The sequence below is a fragment of the Jaculus jaculus genome, chromosome X (assembly GCF_020740685.1).
Source record: "Jaculus jaculus isolate mJacJac1 chromosome X, mJacJac1.mat.Y.cur, whole genome shotgun sequence".
Taxonomy (NCBI): domain Eukaryota; kingdom Metazoa; phylum Chordata; class Mammalia; order Rodentia; family Dipodidae; genus Jaculus; species Jaculus jaculus.
The window spans coordinates 35,511,967-35,525,843 of record NC_059125.1 but is presented as its reverse complement, the minus strand read 5'-3'; positions in this window follow the sequence as shown (position 1 = coordinate 35,525,843).

The window sequence follows — 13,877 nt, the reverse complement described above, 5'->3', positions numbered from 1 at the left end:
GCAAGTATTTTGTTGAGGATCTTTGCATCTATGTTCATTAGGGAAATAGGCCGATAGTTTTCTTTTCTTGTGGCATCTCTGCCTGGTTTTGGGATTAGGGTGATACTAGCTTCATAGAAGGAGTTGGGTAGCTTTCCCTGTTCTTCAATTGTGTGGCACAGTTTTAGGAAGATTGGTTTGAGTTCTTCCATGAAAGTTTGATAAATTTTGGCTGGGAATCCATCTGGTCCTGGACTCTTCTTTTTTGGGAGGTTTTTTTATTACTTTTTCAATCTCCATGAGCGTGATGGGTTCATTAAGGTGGTTGATCAGCTCTGAGTTTAGCTTTGGTAGATGATATGCATCCAGGAATTTATCCATCTCCTCCACATTTTCCAGTTTTGTGGAGTAGAGGTTTTTGAAATAAGTCCTGATGATTCTGCTGATTTCACTGATGTCTGTTGTGATCTCTCCTTTTTCATTTTGAATTTTGTTAATTTGGAGTCTCTCTTTTTTTTGCTTGATCAAATTGGCCAGAGGTTTTTCAATCTTGTTTATTTTTTCAAAGAACCAGCTCTTTGTTTTGTCAATTGCCTTAATTGTTTCCTTTGTTTCCAATTCATTAATTTCTGCTCTGTTTTTAATTATTTCTTTCCTTCTGGAGCTCTTTGGGTTGGATTTTTCTTGTTTTTCCAATGCCTTTAGGTGGATGGTTAGGCTATTGATTTGGGATCTTTCTGTCTTTTTTATGCAGGCATTGAGTGCTATGAATTTTCCCCTGAGGACTGCATTCATTGTGTCCCACAAGTTTTGGTATGATGTGTTCTCATTGTCATTCAATTCCAGGAATTTTGCAATTTCATTTTTTATTTCATCCACTATCCATTTATTGTTTAAGAGTGTGGGGGTGGGGCACAGGGGACATGGGGCATGCCTGGGCAAGCAGGGTCGTGCTCGGGATGTGTGGGGGCGCCAGGGCTGCGTGCGGTGGGGGGACGATGGGTGTGCAGGGTGGGGGGCCGGAGGCGCCGGGGCGGGGCGCAGGGGGGGCAGGGTGCACTTCAGGGTGCACGGGGCTCAGGGCGCGGATGCTGGGGGTGCGTGGGGGTGGGGGGGCAGAGCGCGTGGGGAAGGTGGACGGCTAGGAGCGCTGGCGCTCGGGTGGGCGCGGGGGGGGGGCGCAGGACGCTGCGGGAAGCCGCGGGGTTCTCTGGACTTGCAGGGTGTGCGGGTCACGTGGGAGAGGTGGTCAAGGGGGTCACGGGTCTTACAGGGGGTGTGGAGCACGCTTAGGTAAGATGGAGCAGTGGCCGCTGGGGGATGCTGCAGGACACTGCGGGGCACTCTGTACGCGTGGCGGGGGTGGGGCGCACGGGGTGCGGGGGCGCTTGAGGAGCGTGCGGGTGGGGCGCGGGAGTCTCGGGGCACGCGGGGGGCGTGGGGCACACCTGGGCGCCCAGGAGCAGGACGCTCTGGGGCGCTTGGAGCGAGCCTGCTGCATGTGGGTAGGGAGCGTTGGGCGTGAGGGGGGAGGCGGTGGCGGGGCGCGCAGGGGGGGCTCGAGGCGCGTGGGGGTGGGGCACAGGGGTCTCGGGATGCACAGGGGCGCAGAGGTGCGGGGCACACCTGGGCGCCCGGGGCGTGGGGCGCTTGGGGCGCGCCTGCCAAGTGTGGATAGGGAGCGTGGGGCACGCAGGGGAGTGGGGAGCGCGGGGGTGGGGCGTGGGGGTCTGGGGTGTCCGAGGGGGGGCATGGGGGTGCGGGGCAGGCCTGGGCGCCCGTGGCCTGGGAAGCTTAGGTTCCCTCAGGCTGCGCCTCTGCGTATGGATAGGGAGCCTGGGGCACGCAGGGGGGGAGGGTTGCGCTGGGGGAGCGGGGGGTGCACTGGCGTGGGGCGCCGGGGTTGTGGGGCTCGAGCAGGCCGCCGGGAAGCGTGGGGCTTGGTGCACAAGGGGCGCTGGGCCGCCCCCAATGCGGTGATTCGCGGCCGGCGGGGTGGCGGGGCATGGGTCGCGGGGGTGTGTGCTTCCCTCTTTTACCCCAATCTGTGCCCTCCCTCTTCAGAAAGTTCCTAATTTCCCTTGAATACTTACCTTTTTTTTCCCTTCTTGTTTGTAGTGCAGCTATGCGGTCGCCATCTTGACCAGAAGTTCATTTGATTTTTTGATAATAAGCATTCTAACTGGAGTGAGATGAAATCACAAAATAGTTTTAATTTGCATGTCCTTGATGGCTTAAGATTTTGAATATCTTTTCAGATGCATATTGGCCATTTATATTTCTTCCTTTGAGAACGTGTGAGTTTCCCACCCCATTTTTTGACTGGGATTTTTTTTTTTTTTTTTTTTTTTTGCTTAGACTTTTGAATTCTTTGTATATTCCAAATATTAAACCTGTCAGTTGTAAACATTTTGTCCCTACAGAAAGTAGGTTGCTAATTGATTCTGTTGCGTTTGCTTAGCTGCTCAATAACTTTTTTGTTTCATGAGATTCCAATGGTTGCATGTTTGTCTTGTTTCCTGGGCTACTGATATCTTACTCTGAAAGTCTTTCTCTATGCCTATGTCTTGGCGTGTTCTTCCTACTTTTTCCTGTAGCTATTTCACAGCTTCAGGTTTTATATTGAGGGTTGATTTTTAAATTTTTGGGGGTTTATTTTTATTTATTTATTTGAGAGTGACAGACAGAGAACAAGGCAGAGAGAGAGAGAGAATGGGTGTGCCAGGGCTTCCAGCCACTGCAGACGAATTTCAGATGTGTGCACCCCCTTGTACATCTGGCTAAAGTGGGTCCTGGGGAATCAAGCCTTGAACCGGGGTCCTTAGGCTTCACAGGCAAGCACTTAACCACTAAGCCATCTCTCCAGCCCAATATATTGAGGTTTCTGATCAATTTAGGGTTGATTTTATGTGGAGTGAAAGAAGAGGGTCTAGCTATGTTCTTTCAAATGTTCTAACAGCAGGATTTGCTGAAAATGCTGTCTTGTCTACAGTGTGTGTTGTTGGCCTCTTCTTTGAAGACCAGGTGGCTGTAGTTACTTGAACTTATACCTAGATCTCTAGATCTTCTATTTTGTCTTATTGATCTGAGTGTCTGTATTTTTTTTTGTGTGTGTGTGAATACCATGTACTTTTTTTGTTGTTTATTTATTTATATGAGAGAGATCGAGAGTGAAAGAGGCAGAGAGAGAGAGAGAGAGAGAATGGGCACGCCAGGGTTTCCAGCCACTGCAAGCAAACTCCAGATGTGTGCGCCCCCTTGTGCATCTGGCTAATATGGGTCCTGGGGAATCAAGCCTCAAACCGGGGTCCTTAGGCTTCACAGGCAAGCGCTTAACTGCTAAGCCATCTCTCCAGCCCATGTACTTTTTTTTTTTTTTTTTTACTATGGCTTTATAGTATGCATCTAAATTAAGTATTCTTTTTGCTGAGGATACTTTTGGTTATATGAATTTTGAGACTTTTTTTTTCTATTTCTGGAACACATAGAAGGGTTGGGCTAATTTTAAATGAGCTTTCTTTCTTAGCCTTATATGGGAAAGTAAAATGTAATATAACATCACAATATATAGTCTGAAAATACTATTGGACACTCTATACCTGGTTCAAACTACATAAGCCCAAGTCATTGCATACTTATTTGTTTTGAACGCACATTTAGGAAAGAAATATATCTAGCTTTCTTATCTTAATATGACAGAAGGACAGAGCCAAAAAGAATACTACGTAAAATATATGCTTTGCTTGAGAAAGAAGATAATATGACAATGAGGTAATGGTAACAGATATTTTTATTTATTTAATTTTAGTTGGAATTCATTAGGTATCATTCATTCTATTATTTTCAAATACAATTTGTTTTTGTTGATTCTCCTTCACTCTCCTAACCCCCTGTGGCAGTTTGAATAGATTCAGTGTTTTATTAGTTTGTAGTGTGGATTTGCAGCCACCTGGCTGGAGGAGGTATCACTGGGTGGATCTTGGGGTCCAGCCCTACAGTGTAGTAGTGGATTTGCAATTCCAGTCTAAAGATATGTAAAGTTCCTGGATTTCCTGAAGTTTGTTTGTGGTGTGCTTGTGGGTTTTTGGCTTGTGACTTCTCTCTGCTTGAACCTGTGAAAGTGGGCCAGCTTCTTCTGCCATTATGCAACTTCCCCTGGATCTGTGAGCTTCAGTAAATATCCCTTCCTCCATAACTGTGCCTGGTTTGGAAGTTCATCTCAGTGACTTGAAGCCTACTACTACAGAAATTGGTACCAGAACATGGTATGAAATGAATTTGACCTTGCAGAATTTGGTCTTTTGGAAGTCTTTATTTTGGGGAAATGGGAATGGACTTGGTACTTGCAACTGAAGACAACTTCTGGAGTGGTAAACCAAGTATTAGGGAATATTCTGATGATTTGAAAATGCTAAGTGCTAGGAAAATTGTATTTGGAGGCTTAGCATATGAACTTCCTAAAAGGAAGGAAAGACTGCAGGGGACTTTGTTGGAACTGGGCTACTGGCATAAGGGCTGCCTGAGTTCTGCTGGCCAGGCCCAGAGAACTTGATCAAAGTTAAATTTATAAAGGACTTATGTCCTTGGCTAAAAATATTTGACTGAGAGATAGAATATTTTAAGTTAGAAAAACTAGAGCAACTTTAAAATTATTAGCATAGAGACTGGTTACTGAAGCTGCTATTGTCAAACACATTATAAATCTTGTGGAAGATGGTTCAACTGCTTTACAGTAAAACAATGGATAGGATGCCTGAGGAAAGAATATGATAGAAGTGCAAACTCTTTTGAAAAGAGTTGACCAGAAATGGAACCTGCTCTTCAAGGTCATGATGTATTTAGTCTCTGAAATTAAGACTACAGCTGTGTCCTGCATACTTGGTTTTGATTTTGGAAGCATGAAAATATGCAGAGTGGTTATGAAATGCACATCATTTGGGGATTCTCTGTTGAGATGCAGCATACAGGCAGGGCATGATGACCCTGATAGGCTGACAAAGCCATTGGAATACGGATTGTGGTTTACATGGAGATACAAAAATGTTTTGGATATACTATAACTGTGCAAGGGCTACCATGGAGGCTGTAGGATAGGATTAGAAGTTTTCTCTGGCTATTCAGCACAGCTAGAGGGGCATAACTGGAAAATCTGGGGTCTGTTAGTCACTGGTGATATTGGACTTGAACTTCAGAATTTTGATATTTGCTTGAGAGTGGTTGAGTTTGCATTATTCTTGTCTCTCCCTGTTATGCCTTATAGAAGTTGAAAATGTTTACTCTACCTTTATATGTTGAAGGTATATATCTTTTTTGATTTTACAGAACTTACAGGTAAGATACAATGCTAAATCTGAGAGAACACTTGGGACTTTGTAATGACCTTAAGTTGGTAAAGACTGTGGTGACCTTTGAAATTGGACTGAGTACAATTTAAAATGCGAAATGGTTATGAATCTATTGGTGGCCAGGGGCAGAATGTGTTAGTTTGAATAGATGGCCCCAAATATATTCAGGGTTTTATTAGTTTGTACTTTGGAACTTCAGGCACCTGGCTGTAGGAGGTATCACTGGGTGTATTTTAGGGTCCAGCCCTATGGTGTAGTGGTGGATTTTCAATTCCTGTCTAAAGATACGCAGTGTGTCTGGAGTTCTTGAATTGTGTGTATTTGTGGTGTGCTTTCAGATTTTTGGCTTGTGGCTTCTCTCTCTGCTTGAACCCGTGAAAGCAGGCCAGCTTCTTCTGCCATTATGGGACTTCCTCTGAATCTGTAAGTTTCAATAAATATCCCTTCCTCCATTACTGTGCCTGTTTTGGAAGTTCATCTCAGCAACCTGAAGCTGTCTGCTACACTTCCCCCCCCGCACTTAACCTTGTCTCCTTAGTTCCCCCTCCCCTGAATCACATGTGTCCTTTTGTTTTTACATTCCCCCTCTTCCTGATCAAGTTTTACTTTTGGTTACAGTTCTATCTTTATAGGTTTAATTCTCATTTGTTACCCTATATGTACATACTTAGATATTACATGCTAAGACCCACATATCAGACAGAACATGTGGGTTTTGGTCTTTCTGTGTTTAAGTCTTCACTTAATATGGTTCTTTCCAAATGCATGAATTTTCCTCCAAATTGCATGATTTCCATTTTCCATAGTAATGAGTAGGATTCCAATGTATGTATGTACCACATTTTCAATATCCACTCATCAGTCAGTGGGCATGTTGGTTGATTCCAATTCTTAGCTATTAAACAGAGCTCAAATAAATATACATATGAAATAAATATGGATGTAGTAGAGTGTGGATTCCTTAGAGTATATGTCTAGAAGATATAGCTGGGTCATAAGGAAGTTTTATTTCTAACTTTTGGATGCTGCCATACTGCCTTCCATAATACGTGTACTAATTTACACTTCTACCCACATTAGATGAAGTTTTCTCTTATCCCACGTCCTCATCAGAATTTTTTGTTTGTTTTTGCAATGATAGCCATCTGTCTGGTGTATTGATTTGTGTTTCTCTGATGACTAGAGTTGTTGAACATGTTTTAGTATGTATGGGTTGCTATGTTTCTTATTTTGTGAACTGTCCCTTCATTTCAATTAGCCCATTTGGTGATTGACAGATTTATCTTATTGTTAAATTTTTGCAGTTCTTTGTAATATCTGCTTATTAAATCCCTTGAAGTAAGTAAGTGGGTCTTGTATGAAGTCAAATTCTCTTTAACCTGTCACTTTCATGTCAAGAAATTGAAGGACTTTGTTCCACTTCTTTCCTTCTCGAATCATCTTTGACAGTATCTACCCAGTATGGATCTTCAGCATTCTGTAGCAACTATGCTGTCTGAGATCTGAAATCTGCCTTTGTCCTTAGTTCAGTTTCTTGATGTATAGGTAGTTGAAGACACTGCCAGTCAAAATTGTCAGTTCCTTTACTTATCACTTTTGAGGATAGAATAAATGTTGCAGGGAATTTACTTAAATTTAAAACATTTTTCTCGATATTAAAGTATCCTCATGCTAACATTGAGTGCTTTTTTATTTTCTTAACCTGTATAAGTTAGTGTTTTATGAATTATACAATATAAAGAATATATTGACTTTCACTCAGAAAGTTAATACGGTCCTATGTGAATGAGGAATATTGAGTTATACACAACTTATCTCATTGGCTTACTGAGAGGGTCTTAAGTATCTTTATAAAAATTGGTTCTGTAAGAATGAGACCATGTATTTATCATTTTACAAGCCAATTTCATTGTAACATTTTCTTTTCTTTTTCTGTTATCTTGAAGCAGGCATACTCTTCTGAGACATACAATATTGTAAAGAAATTCTTATCACAAAGAAGTGTGACATTAGAATTTCCTGAGAACTTATTTGAAATTCAGAATCCAAGAATCCAGGTCCTAGCCAGACTTGCTGAATCAGAATATTTTAATTATTCAAATACTATTATTACTATCAAATAAATACTCAATGACTTTACAGTACACATCCTCTGAGTATAATTAGATTTTATTAAAAATTTCCAAATACATAACTCAGTCCTCAATTATATAAAAAGTTCTTAATGTTCTTAATACATGTTAGGTTTTTTTTTTTTTTTAAACTAGGAAAAGAATGATAATCTCCAAAATGTTAGCCTACTAAGGCAGAGAGACACTTTTCTTAAAGGTCAGTGGTGAAGTGCAACTTTTGTGTGAAATGTAATTTTAAAAGTAGAATTTATTTTTAGACACTTTTAGATCAACGTCCACATGTACATCCTCCACTTTCAGCATCCCCCATCAAAGTGGTACATTTGTTACAAGTGATAAGCATAAATTATGGTGTCACTATTACTTAAAGCCTAGAATCTGCATTATGATTAATTACTGTTGTTATACATTTGTCCACTATAATCATACAGAATAATTTCTTTATCTTACAAATATTTCCTCCATCTTTTTTTCTCTTTAATCCTAAAACAGAATAGAAAAGCATAGGTATATCTTTGCTTTTCTGGAATGTCATACAATTGGAACCATGCTCTATGCAACATAGTCAGATTATAGTTTTGTTTTGTTACAATTCATTTTGTTTTTGAGACAGTGTTCCTTATAACCCAGACTATTCTGAACTCACTATGTAGTTAAGGATGAACTTGAACTCCTGATCTTCATACCTCCTATGCTTAAGTGCTGGAGCCAGTATGCCCAGCCAGATTACCTTCTTAAACTTACTTTATTCCATGTGTTTTGTGGCTTGATGCTTATTTCTTTTTAGTGATGAATCATATTAAGCTACCTGTGTTTACCATTTTGATTTTCATTTGCCCTAGTAATTTTTTTCTTTTAGTTTATTATTATTTTATCAATATATTTCATGTGGATAAATCATGTGCTGGTAACCTTTTGTCCCACATTCCTGCTCCCATTCTTTTGGGGACTCTCCTAAGTGGGGTTGCAGGTATTCCCCATGGAGTTGTAGTTTATGCATCATTGGAGCAGTAGTCAGTTATGTTTTGGTGGAGGGAAATGTTTCCACCCCCTCTTTCAGAAAATTCTCTGGGCCATGGTGGGTAAGTTTTAAGTCTACTTCAGTGACTGACTGAAGTTCTTTTATACACATTGATAGGCACCTCATATCTACATTTATCTGCTCTAATAAAAATTTACACAACAAAAGTTTGTACCAGAAAATGGTATCAAAGCATGCATTTAAATTTAGTGAAAGGGGGCTGGAGAGATGGCTTAGCGGTTAAGTGCTTGCCTGTGAAGCCTAAGGACCCCGGTTCGAGGCTCGGTTCCCCAGGTCCCACATTAGCCAGATGCACCTGGAGTTCATTTGCAGAGGCTGGAAGCCCTGGCGCGCCCATTCTCTCTCTCTCTCCCTCTATTTGTCTTTCTCTCTGTGTCTGTCGCTCTCAAATTAAAAAAAAAATTAAATTTAGTGAAAGGCTGTTTTGGTTAAACATTTCCTTTTAAACTCATGTTGTTCAAACTTAATTACAAAAATCATACCTTTGTGATATTTTGGAGGGTATTATGATTAAATTATACTATGTTCACGTATGAAAATTTTCAATAAGTGAAAAAATTATGTAAAGTCTCTCAAAGTTTTGAAATTATCTTGAATACCATTAGGTGAGTAAATATAAAGTTATGCCACAGTGGAGTTTTAATTTTGAACTCAAAATATTGAGAAGCATAATGTCCTCCAAGTAACCAGTAACGTGAAGAAAGATAAAATAAAATACTACTTATTATAAACTTCTAGCTGCAACTTAATTTCATTTGCATAAGATAAATATCCTTTTTATTTTTATTTTTTATTTATTTATTTTTTTTGGTTTTGCGAGGTAGGGTCTCACTCTGGTCCAGGCTGACCTGGAATTAACTCTGTAGTCTCAGGGTGGCCTCGAACTCATGGCGATCCTCCTACCTCTGCCTCCCGAGTGCTGGGATTAAAGGCGTGCGCCACCACGCCTTGCCACATATATCCTTTTTATAAAAGAACTTCAGTCAGTCTTGTACAGTGAACAATAGAAATTCACTACATCTAAATATGAAGTAAAATTGTTAATTCAGGAAAATATCTTTGACAAATGAGATCATTGGGATGAACTTTACCACAAAGCAACCAGGCTGTCTTTTTTCTTCCCATCACTGACCTCTGTGTGCTAACAAATTTATCACTTAAGGTGATTCAAATAACATTACATCAAACAATGCAATAAATACTAAATGCATGCCTGATTCTTGTCATAAGCATGAATTTGAAATCACACAAGGCAGCTAAGCCTCACTTTCATAAGTAAGAAATACCATACAAGGAAAAGGCAAATTCCACCAAAGGAAGCAGGCAGTAAGGCAAATTCAGATCATGTGGCATGCTACAGGCCAACTTTTCCAAGTTCCTATTCACATCAACATCGTGAAAGAAAAAGATGGCATAGATGTTGATTATAAATATCTGTAGAACCATAATAATAAAATATGAACTGTACACATCATTCAGATCCTGAATCAAGTAAGAATTTTGAGAAGCATTATAATGCCAGAGATTCAGAAAACAGGCAGTGTGGTAGATTCTAGAAAGTAATTGTTGTTTCAGGTTTCATAATTGTCATATTTTTAATGTGTTTCAATAACATGTTCACAATATTTAGATAGTAATACTGAAAAAATGAAGTAAGTTGTGTCAAGTTCATGAGTGTGTCCTCTGGGTAAGTCTGAATACTTAAGTTCACCATCACAGGGCATGAGAGTGCAATCCCTAATAATGATAAAATGTCAGGATAGAATTACCAAAGAAGAATGCATATGACTTGTGAACAAAAGAAAATATATTTGAGAGAAAAGCATTTTAGACTATGAAGGTTGATATTAGGATGATGACAGACTCCGCCTCAGCAGGTAGGTAGTGATGAAGGAAGGACCAGGCCTGCTGGTTCCTCCCAAGGAGTTGAGGAAGAAGATGAACATCAGATGACTCAGAACCTCTGCTACTCACTGGAGAAAAACCACACTGAGTCGGGAGTCTTGTGGAAGCAGGAACTCACAGGAACTCGCTTTATTGTTACAAAAAGTTGCCTATATCATGTTGGGGATGAAGGCAGGGATTTTAGGATGGAGGGAAGAGGTAAGGGCCAATACTAAACTGTGACTGTTGAAATGATAATTCCAACTCCTGCATGGAAGTAGCAGGCCAGAAGCCATTAGGTGACTTGCTGAGTCCTAGCTGGACAGAGACAGGTCTCCAAACTTTAGCTAGGCTCAGGAAGTTCCACTAGGCCTCACTCCCAGGCCTTCAAGGCCCAACAGGATGATGCCCAGGGTGGGAGCTTTCCTGAATTTTCTAAACATAGCAAAGATTCCATGGTACATGGGATAGTCTGATTCAGAGGAAGATAGCGACGATAAGCAAACAGAAAGATTAGTGAACTAATGACACAGATGGTAACATGATGAAAACATAAACCCAATTGATAGATTTTGACTGGAGGAAAGAGATAATCAAATTTCTGTTTAAGGTGTCTGTGTGTGTGTGTGTGTTTAAGCTAGTAAAACCACTGTGTAGTGAATTCATGTTTGATATACATTTTGCATTGTACTCTCTGAGCCCTCACCCTTTAAGAATATTGCAATGGATTGGGCTGGAGAGATGGCTTAGCGGTTAAGTGCTTGCCTGTGAAGCCTAAGGACCCCGGTTCAAGGCTCGGTTCCCCAGGTCCCACGTTAGCCAGATGCACAAGGGGGCGCACGCATCTGGAGTTCGTTTGCAGTGGCTGGAAGCCCTGGCGCGCCCATTCTCTCTCTCTCCCTCTATCTGTCTTTCTCTCTGTGTCTCTTGCTCTCAAATAAATAAATAAAAAATAGACAAAAAAAAAAGAATATTGCAATGGATTGAATTACTATTAATTACTGTTTGATTTTCTCACTTAAAAAAAGGCTTTTCTTCTTTTATAAAGATTCTGTTTTAGATAAAAAGCAAAAGCAGACTTCTGAGTAAGATGGCAGAGTCCAAGCTTCATAAATGTGATTCGGCAAAAGAAAAAAAGATAACACATAGCAATCTTTAGTACTGCAAAAGAATATACCTGAGAAGGAAATGATGAAGCCAGGTGAGTTTTGCTCAGCCACAATGAGAGGCTCCAGTAAGGTCAAGGAAAACCTTCAGGAAGTGGCAGCCCTCACACACATTAGTGATACAGAAAATTTCAAATAGGTGACCAAGGACTGGCTAGATAATTGGTGGTAACACCTGTGAGCTTAATACTTTTAAACAGAGCATGGAGTTCAGAGAAGGTCAGTAGAAACTATGAGCCATGGGCTTACATTTTCACTTTGACCCTGCACCAATGCCATAGAACAGACTAAGGGAAGAAATGCAACAGAGAGCAGAGCTAGCAGTTACCAAGAGTCTTACATGACCTCAATGTGCAAAGATCAAGGGGCATGATTAGTGACACTGGGAGGCAGTGGTAGGTTCTTTAATAAGGCTGCTGCTTGTGTCAGTTGGAATCCTTAGGCAGTGTAGTAGGCTACATGAAACATCACAGGGAAAGATATCAAAATCCATCCCAACAAGGGTGAAATACTGTGGATATGATTTTAAAAATCTTAGGACATAAAAAAGGAATGCTCATACCAAAAAAAAAAAAAAAAATCAGGAGAAGGAAATAAGCACTCAAGTAAGAGGAGAAAATAATTAAATGGAAATGAAAGAACAATAGAAAGAATGATGTTTCATGTAGCCTACTACACTGATGTGGTATGTGCAATTTTCAATTCCTGTTCAAACTTATTAAACCAAATTTGGATTATGTATTGCTCCAGTGAAGTTTAGACCAGTTCATTTTGTATTTTATTTCTCACAAAAGTTCTCTGAGTTGAGCAAGAGGGTTCTCACTCCTGGTCTCCTTGATGCTCTATTGGGCTCAGCAGTGATCTACTGGGGAGGAGAGTGTGTAAGTCATGCCTAAGGCCTTCTGCCATTCCATATGTATTTTGAGATCATTTTTTCAGTCTCTGTAAGGAAAGATGCTGGTATTTTTGTTGGAATTGTATTAAATCTGTATGTTGCTTCTGGTAGAATTGTCATCTTCACAATATCAGTTGTGTCTATCCAGGAGCATTTGAGGTCTTTCCATCTTCTCAAGTCTTCCTCAATTTTTTCTTGAGTTTTTTTTTTAATGTTTTCATTATATTGGTCTTTTACATCCTTGGGCATCCATGTCTTGTTCCCAATCTCAGTGGGAAGTCCTTGAGTTTTTCTTTTTTTTTTGGTTTTTCGAGGTAGGGTCTCACTGTAGCCCAGGCTGACCTGGAATTCACTATGGTGTCTAAGGGTGGCCTCGAACTCATGGCGATCCTCCTACCTCTGCCTCCCAAGTGTTGGGATTAAAGGCGTGCACCACCACGCCTGGCAGTTTTTCGTCCTTAAGAATTATTTGGGCTTTAGGAGCTTTATGTATAACATATATTGTGTTGAGATGCAAACCCTCCATGCCTATTCTTTCCAATGTTTTGATTATGAAATGGTATTGTATTTTGTCAAAGGCCTTCTCTGCATCAATTGAGATGATCATGTGGTTCTTATGGTTAAGTTTATTTATGTTGTGTATTACATTGACCAATTTCCATATGTTAAACCATCCCTCCATCCCTGAGATGAAGCCTACTTGATCAAGGTAGATAATGCTTTTGATGTGTTGTTGAATTTAGTTTGTGAGGATTTTATTCAGGATCTATGCATCTAAATTCATCATGGATATAAGCCTATAATTTTCTTTTCTTGGTGCCTCTATGTCTGGTTTTCATATTAGGGTGATATTAGCCTCATAGAAGGACTTGAGGAGGATTCTCTAGTCTCTGGTTATGCAAAAAAATTTGAGAAAGATTGGTTTTAGTTCATTAATGAAGGTTTGGCAGAATTCTGCTGAGAAGCCATCCTTTCCTGGACTTTTCTTTTAATGGAAGTTTCTGATTAATGTTTCAATCTCCATGGACTTGATATATTTGTTTAGGAGATTATTCTGCTCTGAGTTAGTTTTGGTAGGTGGTATGTGGCTAGGAATTGATCAATTTCTTCCAGATTATCCAATTTGTAGAGAGGAGGTTTTGAAATTATGCCATGATGATTCTTCCAATTCATTGATGTCTTTTCTGATCTCTCCATTTTTAATTTTGATTTTGTTTACTTGAAACTTATCTTTCTTTTTCTTGATCAAATTAGCATGGGGTTTATCATTTTTGTTTACTTTTTCAAAGAACCAGCTCTTCATTTCATTAATTTTTTAATTGCTTTCTTAGTTTCCAATTCATGAGTTTCTACTCTGATCTTGATTATTTCCTTCTGTCTGAAGCTCTTAAGGCTGGATTCTCCTTGATTCTCCAATGCCTTTAAGTGGAGAGT